Source organism: Ranitomeya imitator, chromosome 5 (assembly GCF_032444005.1).
Source record: "Ranitomeya imitator isolate aRanImi1 chromosome 5, aRanImi1.pri, whole genome shotgun sequence".
NCBI classification, from domain to species: domain Eukaryota; kingdom Metazoa; phylum Chordata; class Amphibia; order Anura; family Dendrobatidae; genus Ranitomeya; species Ranitomeya imitator.
In genome coordinates this window covers 78,514,029-78,526,202 of record NC_091286.1, presented here as the reverse complement: position 1 = coordinate 78,526,202, position 12,174 = coordinate 78,514,029, and the positions used below count along the sequence as shown (strand labels likewise).

The 12,174-nt window shown below is 44.6% G+C and overlaps 1 protein-coding gene across 1 annotated transcript in view; it reads left to right on the top strand.

The window, feature by feature from the left end:
• CHGB (chromogranin B) overlaps positions 1-12,174 on the top strand; it is a 78,973-nt gene that overhangs the window by 916 nt on the left and 65,883 nt on the right. The gene's annotated exons all lie outside the window — the stretch shown is intronic.

Below are 12,174 nucleotides of genomic sequence, written 5' to 3'. Positions count from 1 at the left end.
CTGATTGGGGTGCACCTTGTTGTGGTGAGATGGCTTTTTACACTTTTTTGCACAAAAACAGTGCCTAAAAAAAATAATACTTATTGCCCTATATTATTTACATGTACTATTACTATTTACGCACAGCAGGGTATATGACAATTTTGTTTCTACCTTAGGTTTTGTCTAATAAAGTTCTATGAAGGGGGAAGAGCGCAAAAAGCAGAGCTCCTCTCTCCTCCTCCTCCTCTCTTCTTTATAGAATCTTATAAAAACTGTAATTTTCTATCTCGGCAATATAAAAATCTGTCTTCACCGAATACAGATTTTACTTGCAAATTGAGAATTTTGATATTGACTGATTAGTCCAGGAGGAAAGAGAAGCAGATTATTCTGATAAGATATGTTACAAAGTTGCTTATTTTCATGTGTACTATTAATTTATAAAAAAAATTAAAACTGTTGCATTTCATTAAAGGGGGCTTCCCTTAAAGGGAACCTGTCACCCCGTTTTTTCAGATTGAGATAAAAATATTGTTAAATAGGGCCTGCGCTGTGCGTTACAATAGCGTATGTAGTGTACCCTGATTCCCCACCTATGCTGCGAAATACATTACCAAAATCGCCGTTTTCGCCTGTCAATCAGGCTGGTCTGGTCAGGTAGGCGTAGTGACATCGCTCTTTTCTTCCCCAGCTTTCTGTTGGTGGCGTAGTGGTGTGCGCATGTCCAATTTCCGAATTCCCTGCGCGCACGTGAAGAAACAGCACGCGATCTGCGCTGTTATCCCTGTCATCGGTGGGGGCGGCCATCTTCCTGGGGCCACGCGTGCGCAGATGGAGTGCTCTGCTGCACGGGGCTTCAGGAAAATGGCCGCGGGATGCCGCGCGGCCATTTTCCCAAAGCCGAGATGCAAACGGCGACTTTGGTAATGTATTTCGCAGCATAGGTGGGGAATTAGGGTACACTACATACACTATTGTAACGCACAGCGCAGGCCCTATTTAACAGTATTTATATCTCAATCTGAAAAAACGGGGTGACAGGTTCCCTTTAAACAAAGTACAATTTATTCAATAGATCTTGGAATTATAATAATTTCCACAATTCCATGTGTTAAAACAAAATGTTCCTGTGCTGAGATAATCTCATAAATGTGCCCCTGCTGTGCACTGTATCATGGCTGTGTCTGACCGTACAGGGACATGGTCTGATCATACCACAGCTCCTGGGCAGGAAGGGGGATGGAGAAAAAAGTATACGACATTACAGTATTTGATCACAGCTGAATCTTTCTGTGAGGTAAAACATTTCCTTGCCTGTTAATAAGCGATCTTTTACCCCACAGAATGATTCAGCTGTGATCCCATGCTGTCCAGTCTGTATACACTTTTGCTTCCTCCCCCCTGCCCAGGAGCTGTGGTATTCTCAGACCATGTCCCTGCACGGTCAGACAGCCATTACACAGTACACAGCAGGGGAACATCTATAAGATTATCTAAGCACAAGAAAATTATTTTTAATCACATCCAATTGTAGATATTGTTATTATTCAAAGATGTATTGATTAAAATGTTGATTACAATTAACTATGTTCAAGAGAAAACCCCTTTAACTCTGTAAATGCATGGTAGCAGAACAAGGTTTGCCATTGACACAGATTTCTATAGAATAAAAGCTTTCCAGTAGAACTAAAGTTTCTAGGCTGAACTGGATGGACAAATGTCTTTTTTCGGCCTTACTAACTATGTTACTATGTTACTATGTTACCTTTACACTCTGTGCAGAATTATTAGGCAAGTTGTATTTTGACCACATGATACTTTTTATACATGTTGTCCTTCTCCAAGCTGTTCAGGCTTGAGAGCCAACTACCAATTAAGTAAATCAGGTGATGTGCATCTCTGTAATGAGGAGGGGTGTTGTCTAATGACATCAACACCCTATATAAGGTGTGCTTAATTATTAGGCAACTTCTTTTCCTTTGGCAAAATGGGTCAGAAGAGAGATTTGACGGGCTCTGAAAAGTCCAAAATTGTGAGATGTCTGCAGAGTGATGCAGCAGTCTTGAAATTGCCAAGCTTTTGAAGCGTGATCACCGAACAATCAAGCGTTTCATGGCAAATAGCCAACAGGGTCACAAGAAGCGTGTTGGGCAAAAAAGGCGCAAAATAACTGCCCATGAATTGAGGAAAAACAAGCGTGAAGATGCCAAGATCCCATTTGCCACCAGCTTTGCCATATTTCAGAGCTGCAACGTTACTGGAGTATCAAAAAGCACAAGGTGTGCGATACTCAGGGACATGGCCAAGGTAAGGAAGGCTGAAAAACGACCACCTCTGAACAAGAAACATAAGATAAAACGTCAAGACTGGGCCAAGAAATATCTTAAGACTGACTTTTCAAAGGTTTTATGGACTGATGAAATGAGAGTGACTCTTGATGGGCCAGATGGATGGGCCAGAGGCTGGATCAGTAACGGGCAGAGAGCTCCACTCCGACTGAGACGCCAGCAAGGTGGAGGTGAGGTACTGGTATGGGCTGGTGTCATCAAAGATGAACTTGTGGGACCTTTTCGGGTTGAGGATGGAGTGAAGCTCAACTCCCAGACCTAATGCCAGTTTCTGGAAGACAACTTCTTCAAGCAGTGGTACAGGAAGAAGTCGGTATCGTTCAAGAAAAACATGATTTTCATGCAGGACAATGCTCCATCACATGGCTCCAATTACTCCACAGCGTGGCTGGCCAGTAAAGGTCTCAAAGAAGAAAAAATAATGACATGGCCCCCTTGTTCACCTGATCTGAACCCCATAGAGAACCTGTGGTCCCTCATAAAATGTGAGTTCTACAGGGACGGAAAACAGTCCACCTCTCGGAACAGTGTCTGGGAGGCTGTGGTGGCTGCTGCACGCAATGTTGATTGTAAACAGATCAAGCAACTGACAGAATCTATGGATGGATGGAAGTGTCATCATAAAGAAAGGTGGCTATATTGGTCACTAATTTTGGGGGGTTTTGTTTTTGCATGTCAGAAATGTTTATTTCTAATTTTTGTGCAGTTATATTGGTTTACCTGGTGAAAATAAACAAATGAGATGGGAATATATTTGGTTTTTATTAAGTTGCCTAATAATGCTGCACAGTAATAGTTACCTGCACAAACAGATATCCTCCTAAGATAGCCAAATCTTAAAAAAAACACTCCAACTACCAAAAATATTAAGCTTTGATATTTGAGTCTTTTGGGTTGATTGAGAACATAGTTGTTGATCAATAATAAAAATAATCCTCTAAAATACAACTTGCCTAATAATTCTGCACACAGTGTAGTTCTACTGAAAAGATGTTTTTTGTTTTATAGAAACTGTGTTTTCTAAACTCAAGATAGGCTGGGTTCACACACATTTTTAAAGTGGATTTTTCTGGCTGAAAAATCCATTTCTAAAACCAGGCTCTAAAATACACGTAGGCCCCGATTTTGTTAAGACCGATTGAGGGGGGCATGGTGGAGTTGGGCACTCCTGATTCATGAAGAGGTGCATGCCTCTGAATGATTCTAGAGCATCTGTTGAATGGCGTGCACCTCCATGCTCCAGTCTGTGACTGTAGTAAGATTTCTGGTATAGGGAATGCCAGAGCTAATCATGAATTACACAAGCTGTGGTGTCATGCCCCCACTGCGCCCTTGTTCCTCCCCAGCTTTGCCTATTTTGACGAAACTGGGAAGAACTGGTCTAAAAACACCAAAAGTTGTTTCTTTTTGTGCAACTTAGTCTATGCTACTTTTCAGTGCAATTTACTCCAGAATTCTACCGAATTCTTGTGTTGATGAATCAGGGCTGTAGTCTTTGGCACAGTTTTGTAAGAACACACAATGACACTGGTGTGATATGGTTTTTTTCAGCGTAGTTATTGATGTGTTTTAATTATAATTTGGTGTGTATATATATATGTATGTATATGTGCAATTAAGAGGATTTTAGCGCTTTCTACACTTATATAAATATTTGGTAACTTTTTTCCTGATACAAATATACCTAGAAGTCTGATGGAACCTTTCTTATAGAAACCTGAAAATCCTCCACCATTTCTGACTGGGTAATTGGTTTCCTGTAGGCATTATTTCCCCAGAGTCTATAGCAAATATCCATTTTCTCCTTAACCAAGTAAGCTATATAATTGTGCCCACGCACGGGGATGATTATAGAATAGTAATTAGGGTTTCCAGAGCCCTCTGTATAGCAAATAATAAAGTGTGGTTATTATTACATATCATTTACTTAAATCATGTCCTTATTATTAATGCTTTATTATAATAGAATAGAAACAATCGTATGTGCACATTTGCTTTTTGGAAGCATCATGCTGCCACTAGGGGGAGCAAACTGAATACAGATTTTCAGATGCTCTCTTTATATTCATTGGAAACAGCACATGCAAATGAGATGATGGTAATGAGATTGTGGTATCATGGGTCAGAGGTGTTCCCCACCATCTGTGTGCCGTTTATTGGACTGGCGTAATCTTATTTGGCAGTGGGGTCTTTGGGTTATGTCACACGCTTCTGATGTACCCTTGTAGCTATTCCCCTGCATGTGATTTTTTTTGTATATGCTTTTCTTGAAGTATTTACGCAGAACCTGTCAGCGCAATTTTGTAAAGACATGTAAAGTAAAGACTCAGCTGTAATGGCGCTGTAATACAAATTAAATTGATACATGATGAAGTGAAGATTTCTGCTAATTAGATTTCGGTGCACAGGGGCCGGACTGTGCACTGGGTCTTCTCCTCCTTGTCTGTGATTCCCCGACACCTCCGCCAGCCTCCAGTCAGTGAATGACCTGCCTACTCTGTTTGAAGAACAGCTGTGATCTGTTAAAGACCGGAGGCAGGTGGGGGCCGGGGAATCACAGACAGGGAGGAGAAGACTCAGTGCACAGTCCGTCCCCTGTGCACCGAAATCTAATTAGCCAGAAACTTCAAATGGTGATTAAAGAACATCAACACCTGCAGACTGATTCCATTTAAAAGGTTATTTAAAAAGCAAAAACCCTTTTATCCCCCATCTATAGGAAAGGTGATAAATTGCTTATCACTGCCTGGGGTCCCGACTACTGATTGGGGCTTTAGAATCCAGAGAATGAGCCAACCCTATCTTGAATGGTGCTTCAAACCAGATCTCACACATTTCGCTGATGAGGGGCAGTACCCCGAAACACAGTGCCTGCAAATTGAGATTCTAGTTTTTGCTTTTATCCTAGGTCATGTGACAAGGCTTGTTGGAGCGGTGATATTGACTTTTAGGATTGCTACTTCCTATAGGTGGCCCTATCCTAGTCCTCTTCCTCTCTGAAGAGACAATTTGCCTACTGGAACCTGTGTCATAGATGGATATTAATTCTGAGTCGCAAATGTTTCTAAACTCATTCAATTTTTTGACACTGACTGATAGTGACTAGCAACTCACTTGCCATAAATTTCAGATCAACTCGTATACAATTTGTTTGTGACTTTTTTTTTTGTAAATAAAATCACAGCTCTAAAATCACATGACAGCGAGTCTCTGATCAGTCACAGTAATATTTTTGCTCACGCGGCACATTGCCACATAGCCCTACACGGCCTCCCATGATAGATACTTAAAAAGCAAATCATATATAAATAACATTTCCTTTAATCTGTAGGCTGTTTTCTCATTTTCCATGTGCATGACATAAATGCTTTTATTGACCTATGTAAAGAGAACCTGTCAGATTTCACCTCCAAAACTACTTTTATGTGCATATAGCAAAGACGAGTACAAATTCGTATTTGAATTGATATGCAAATACAGCTATCCTCAAAAAGCCATCCCTTGACCCAAGCGCTATGTCCAGCTATCGCCCCATATCTTTGTACCCATTTGCTTCCAAACTCCTTGAGCAGCACGTCCATGCTGAACCTTCCTCTCACTTTGCATCTAACTCTCTCTTCAACAACCTACAATCTGGCTTCCGTCCCCACCATTCCACAGACTGCCCTGACCAAAATTACTAACGACTTACTTACAGCCAAAGCTAACAGACAATTCTCTATACTCCTCCTCCTAGACCTGTCCTCTGCCTTCGACACAGTTGACCACTGCCTCCTACTACAGATCCTCTCTTCCTTTGGGGTCAAAGACGTTGCCCTATCTTGGATCTCCTCATACCTTACCAACTGCACATTTAGCGTTTCCTACTCCCATACTACTTCTTCATCTCGCCCCCTCTCTGTTGGAGTCCCCCAAGGCTCTGTCCTAGGACCCTTACTCTTCTCAATCTATACACTCGGCCTGGGACAACTCATAAGGTCCTATGGCTTCCAGTACCATCTATATGCCGATGACACTCAGATCTACCTCTCTGGCCCAGAAGTCACCTCTCAGACACTCTGGGAGTCTGGAGAGCAATCAGCCATATCCTCCTTCTCCTCTTGCTTCCTCAAGCTCAATGTGGACAAATCTGAACTCATTATCTTTCCTCCATCACGCAAATCTTCCCTACCTGATCTATCTATCAAAATAAATGAAATCACAATTTCCCCTGTCCTCAAAATCCGCTGTCTCGGAGTAACCCTTGACTCTACCCTGTCCTTCAAACCACATATCGAAGCTCTCGCCACCTCCTGTCGCCTCCAGCTCAAAAATATTTCCAGAATCCGTCCTTTCCTCAACCCACACTCTACCAAAATGCTTGTGAATGCCCTAATCATCTCCCGCCTGGACTACTGCAACATACTCCTCTGTGGCCTACCTTCTAACACTCTCGCATCCCTCCAGTCCATCCTTAACTCTGCTGCCCGACTAATTAATCTCTCTCCTCACTACACTCCTGCTTCCTCTCTTTGCAAATCCCTTCACTGGCTCCCAATTTCCCAGCGTATCCAGTTTAAATTACTAACACTGACCTACAAAGCCATCCATAATCTTTCTCCTCCGTATATTTCCACACTAATCTCTCAATATCTTCCCTCACGTAATCTCCGGTCCTCCCAAGACCTCCTCCTCTCCTCTACGCTTATTCGCTCCTCACCCAATCGCCTCCAAGACTTCTCCCGAATATCCCCCATCCTCTGGAATTCAGTGCCCCAACACATCCGGTTATCCACTACTTTTGGATCCTTCAAAAGAAACCTGAAAACCCACCTCTTCAAAGAAGCTTACAGCCTGTAAAGACCATACGGCCATCTCAACACCATTGGAGCTACTGCAACCCTCGACCTACTGTCTCCTTCCCCATAATCCTGTAGAATATAAGCCCGCAAGGGCAGGGTCCTCTTCCCTCTGTACCAGTCTGTCATTGTTAGTTTTGTTTACTGTAAGTGATATTTGTATTTTGATGTAACCCCTTCTCATGTACAGCACCATGGAATTAATGGTGCTATATAAATAAATAATAAATACAGCTGAAGGGCTTTGGTTGATGTGAATCCTCTGTCACTCCAGCTCTATTACCTGCCCAGTGCTGCCGCCTCCTGCTTGACTGAAAGGCTAAGGAGCCTTCAGTCAAGCATGTCTGTGTGTGTATATATAGTTTGGGGTGTGAAATCCTGTGGACAGATTCCTTTTAAACTCCCCATTAAGCTGATTTTGTATTGTGCCATAGACAGGACCTGAGGGTGCAATGTTAGACACAAGGATTCTGTCTGTTTTTCTCTTTTAATCCATTTGTCATGCACCGTGCTCTCAGGCCCGGTCATAAGACAAAACCTAAACACTGTGTTATGCCTAAAAGATCTTTTTTTTTTTAAAGAAAGCATTAGCTCCTAAAATAAAGACGTATATATGTCAATGGTTTAAGTTGAAGGAAATGCTGTCTTCTGTAAGAGCTGGTGTGTGGTTATTTATGTGTTTGGGATCAAGTTCAGAGAAGAGTTATCAGGATGGTGAGCAGTCTGCAGAGCATGTCCTACTAGGAACGGTTCTGGGAATGTTTAGCTTGCAAAAAAGAAGGCTAAGAGGAGACTTAATAGCTGTCTGCAAATATCTGAGGAGATGTCACAGTGTAAAAGGATCATCCTTATTCTCATTTGCACATGGAAACACGAGACACAATGGGATGAAACTGAATGGGAGAAGATACAGATTAAATATTAGAAAAAAATGAGTGAAACAGGCTGCCACAAGAGGTGGTGAGTAGGGTTGAGCGACTTTTCCATTTTTGAGGTCGAGTCGGGTTTTGCGAAACCCGACTTTCTCAAAAGACGAGTTGAGTGAAATCGATTATCTTGAAAATTCGGGGTCGGGGGGATCGACCGAAACACGAAACCCAATGCAAGTCAATGGGAAATCTCTATATATTTATACTAGCTATTGAACCCGTTCTACGCCCGGGTGGCGAGCATTTATATTGGTATATGGTCTCCATCCTGGTATGTGCTGCTCCATCCTGCGTCCCCATCCTGTCATGTGCTGCTCCTATCCTGCGCCCCCATTCTGACATGTGCTGCTCCATCCTGCGCCCCCATTCTGTCATGTGCTGTTCCCATCCTGCGCCCCCATTCTGTCATGTGCTGCTCCCATCCTGCGCCTCCATTCTGTCATGTGCTGCTCCCATCCTGCGCCCCGGTTCTGTCATGTGCTGCTCCCAACCTGCACCCCCATTCTGTCATGTGCTGTTCCCATCCTGCGCCCCCATTCTGTCATGTGCTGCTCCCATCCTGCGCCTCCATTCTGTCATGTGCTGTTCCCATCCTGCGCCCCCGTTCTGTCATGTGCTGTTCCCATCCTGCACCCCCGTTCTGTCATGTGCTGCTCCCATCCTGTGCCCCGTTCTGTCATGTGCTGCTCCCATCCTGCGCCTCCATTCTGTCATGTGCTGCTCCCATCCTGCGCCACCGTTCTGTCATGTGCTGCTCCCATCCTGCGCCCCCGTTCTGTCATGTGCTGCTGCCATCTTGCACCCCCATTCTGACATGTGCTGCTCCATCCTGCGCCCCCATTCTGTCATGTGCTGTTCACATCCTGCGCCCCCATTCAGTCATGTGCTGTTCCCATCCTGCGCCCCCGTTCTGTCATGTGCTGTTCCCATCCTGCACCCCCGTTCTGTCATGTGCTGCTCCTATCCTGTGCCCCGTTCTGTCATGTGCTGCTCCCATCCTGCGCCTCCATCCTGTCATGTGCTGCTCCCATCCTGCACCCCGGTTCTGTCATGTGCTGCTCCCATCCTGCGCCCCCATTCTGTCATGTGCTGCTCCCATCCTGGGCCTCCATTCTGTCATGTGCTACTTCCATCTTGCACCCCCGTTCTGTCATGTGCTGCTGCCATCCTGCACCCCCTTTCTGTCATGTGCTGCCCTATGCTGTCGTGTGCTGCTCCCATCCTGCGCCCCCATTCTGTCATGTGCTGCTCCCATCCTGCGCCACTGTTCTTTAATTTGCTGCTCCCATCCATATGCCCCATACGCTGCTCCATAATATATGCCCCGTATCAGGTGGCGTAAGTAACAAATAGCTGTGGCATGAAGTGCCACAGCCTCATGCCACAGCAATTTGTTACTTGCGCCACCTGATTCCCTTCCGCCGCCATTTTCTTGGTCCTCCTGCTGGCGGAATCGGCGCCTGCGTAGTCTGCGCTTTCCAGCGCCATTTTCTTGAAGACACACTGCAGTGTGTCTTCAAGAAAATGGCGCTGGAAAGCGCAGACTGCGCAGGCGCCGATTCCGGCAGCAGGACCAAGAAAATGGCGGCGGAAAGGAATCAGGTGGCGTAAGTAACAAATTGCTGTGGCATGAAGTGCCACAGCTTCATGCCACAGCAATTTGTTACTTACGCCATTCCTTTCCGCCCATTTTCTTCGTCCTCCTGCTGCCGGAATCGGCACCTGCGCAGTCCGCGCTTTCCGGCGCCATTTTCTTGAAGACACACTGCAGGGCGCAGGCGCCGATTCTGGCAGCAGGACAGAGGAATCAGGCGGCGTAAGTAACAAATTGCTGTGGCATGAAGTGCCACAGCTTCATGCCACAGCAATTTGTTACTTACGCCATTCCTTTCCGCCCATTTTCTTCGTCCTCCTGCTGCCGGAATCGGCGTCTGCGCAGTCCGCGCTTTCCGGCGCCATTTTCTTGAAGACACACCTGCAGTGTGTCTACAAGAAAATGGCGCCAGAAAGCGCGGACTGCGCAGGCGCCGATTCCGGCAGCAGGAGGACGAAGAAAATGGGCGGGGCGGAAAGGAATGGCGTAAGTAACAAATTGCTGTGGCATGAAGTGCCACAGCATAATCAGGGCGCAAATATGTGCACGGTGACCCCCTGCTCCCGGAAGTCCGCGCCTTCCGGCGCCATTTTTTTCCCCTGACACTATAATGTAACGCTAGGAGCGTCGCGCCTGCGCAGTCTATAAAGGCTTCGGACAGAGTGATGCTCCCAGCGTTATATTATAGATTTACTTCAGCGCGATATAGGCGAAAAGCCGGTAATTCAATTGCCGGCTTTTCATTTCTCCTTCCTAAACCCGACATGATATGAGACATGGTTTACATACAGTAAACCATGTCATATTCCCATTGTTTTTGCATATTCCACACTACTAATGTTAGTAGTGTGTATGTGCAAAATTTGGGCGCTGTAGCTATTAAATTTAAGGGTTAAATCGCGGAAAAATGTGGCGTGGGCTCCCGCGCAATTTTCTCTGCCAGAGTGGTAAAGCCAGTGACTGAGGGCAGATATTAATAGCCTGGAGAGGGTCCACGGTTATTGGCTCCCCCTGGCTAAAAACATCTGCTCCCAGCCACCCCAGAAAAGGCACATCTGGAAGATGCGCCTATTCTGGCACTTGGCCACTCTCTTCCCACTCCCGTGTAGCGGTGGGATATGGGGTAATGAAGGGTTAATGTCACCTTGCTATTGTAAGATGTTTTTAGCCGGGGGTGGAGGCAATAACCGTGGACCCTCTCCAGGGTATTAATATCTGCCCTCAGTCACTGGCTTTACCACTCTGGCGGAGAAAATTGCGCGATTTTTCTGGGATTTAACCCTTAAATTTAATAGCTGCAGCGCCCAAATTTTGCACATACACAATACTAACATCAGTAGTGTGGAATATGCAAAAACAATGGGAATATGACATGGTTTACTGTATGTAAACCATATCTCATATCATGTCGGGTTTAGGAAGGAGAAATGAAAAGCCGGCAATTGAATTACCGGCTTTTCGCCTATATCGCGCTGAAGTGTGAAGTGTGTATATTATATATATATATATATATATATATATATATTATATATATATATATATATATATATATATATATATATATATATATACAGGTCCTTCTCAAAAAATTAGCATATAGTGTTAAATTTCATTATTTACCATAATGTAATGATTACAATTAAACTTTCATATATTATAGATTCATTATCCACCAACTGAAATTTGTCAGGTCTTTTATTGTTTTAATACTGATGATTTTGGCATACAACTCCTGATAACCCAAAAAACCTGTCTCAATAAATTAGCATATCAAGAAAAGGTTCTCTAAACGACCTATTACCCTAATCTTCTGAATCAACTAATTAACTCTAAACACATGCAAAAGATACCTGAGGCTTTTATAAACTCCCTGCCTGGTTCATTACTCAAAACCCCCATCATGGGTAAAGGTACCTTCACACATAACGATATTGTTAACGATATCGTTGCTTTTTGTGACGTAGCAACGATATCGTTAATGAAATCGTTCTGTGTGACAGCGACCAACGATCAGGCCCCTGCTGGGAGATCGTTGGTCGCTGAATAAAGTCCAGAACTTTATTTCGTCGCTGGACTCATGCTGACATCGCTGGATCGGCGTGTGTGACACCGATCCAGCGATGTCTTCACTGGTAACCAGGGTAAACATCGGGTAACTAAGCGCAGGGCCGCGCTTAGTAACCCGATGTTTACCCTGGATACCATGCTAAAAGTAAAAAAAAACAAACACTAGATACTTACCTAACGCTGTCTGTCCTCCAGCGCTGTGCTCTGCACTCCTCCTGTACTGGCTGTGAGCCGGAAAGCAGAGCGGTGACGTCACCGCTCTGCTTTCCGGCTCACAGCCAGTACAGGAGGAGAGCAGAGAAGCAGAGCGCAGCGCTGGAGGACAGACAGCGGTAGGTAAGTATCTAGTGTTTGTTTTTTTTAACTTTTAGCATGGTATCCAGGGTAAACATCGGGTTACTAAGCGTGGCCCTGCG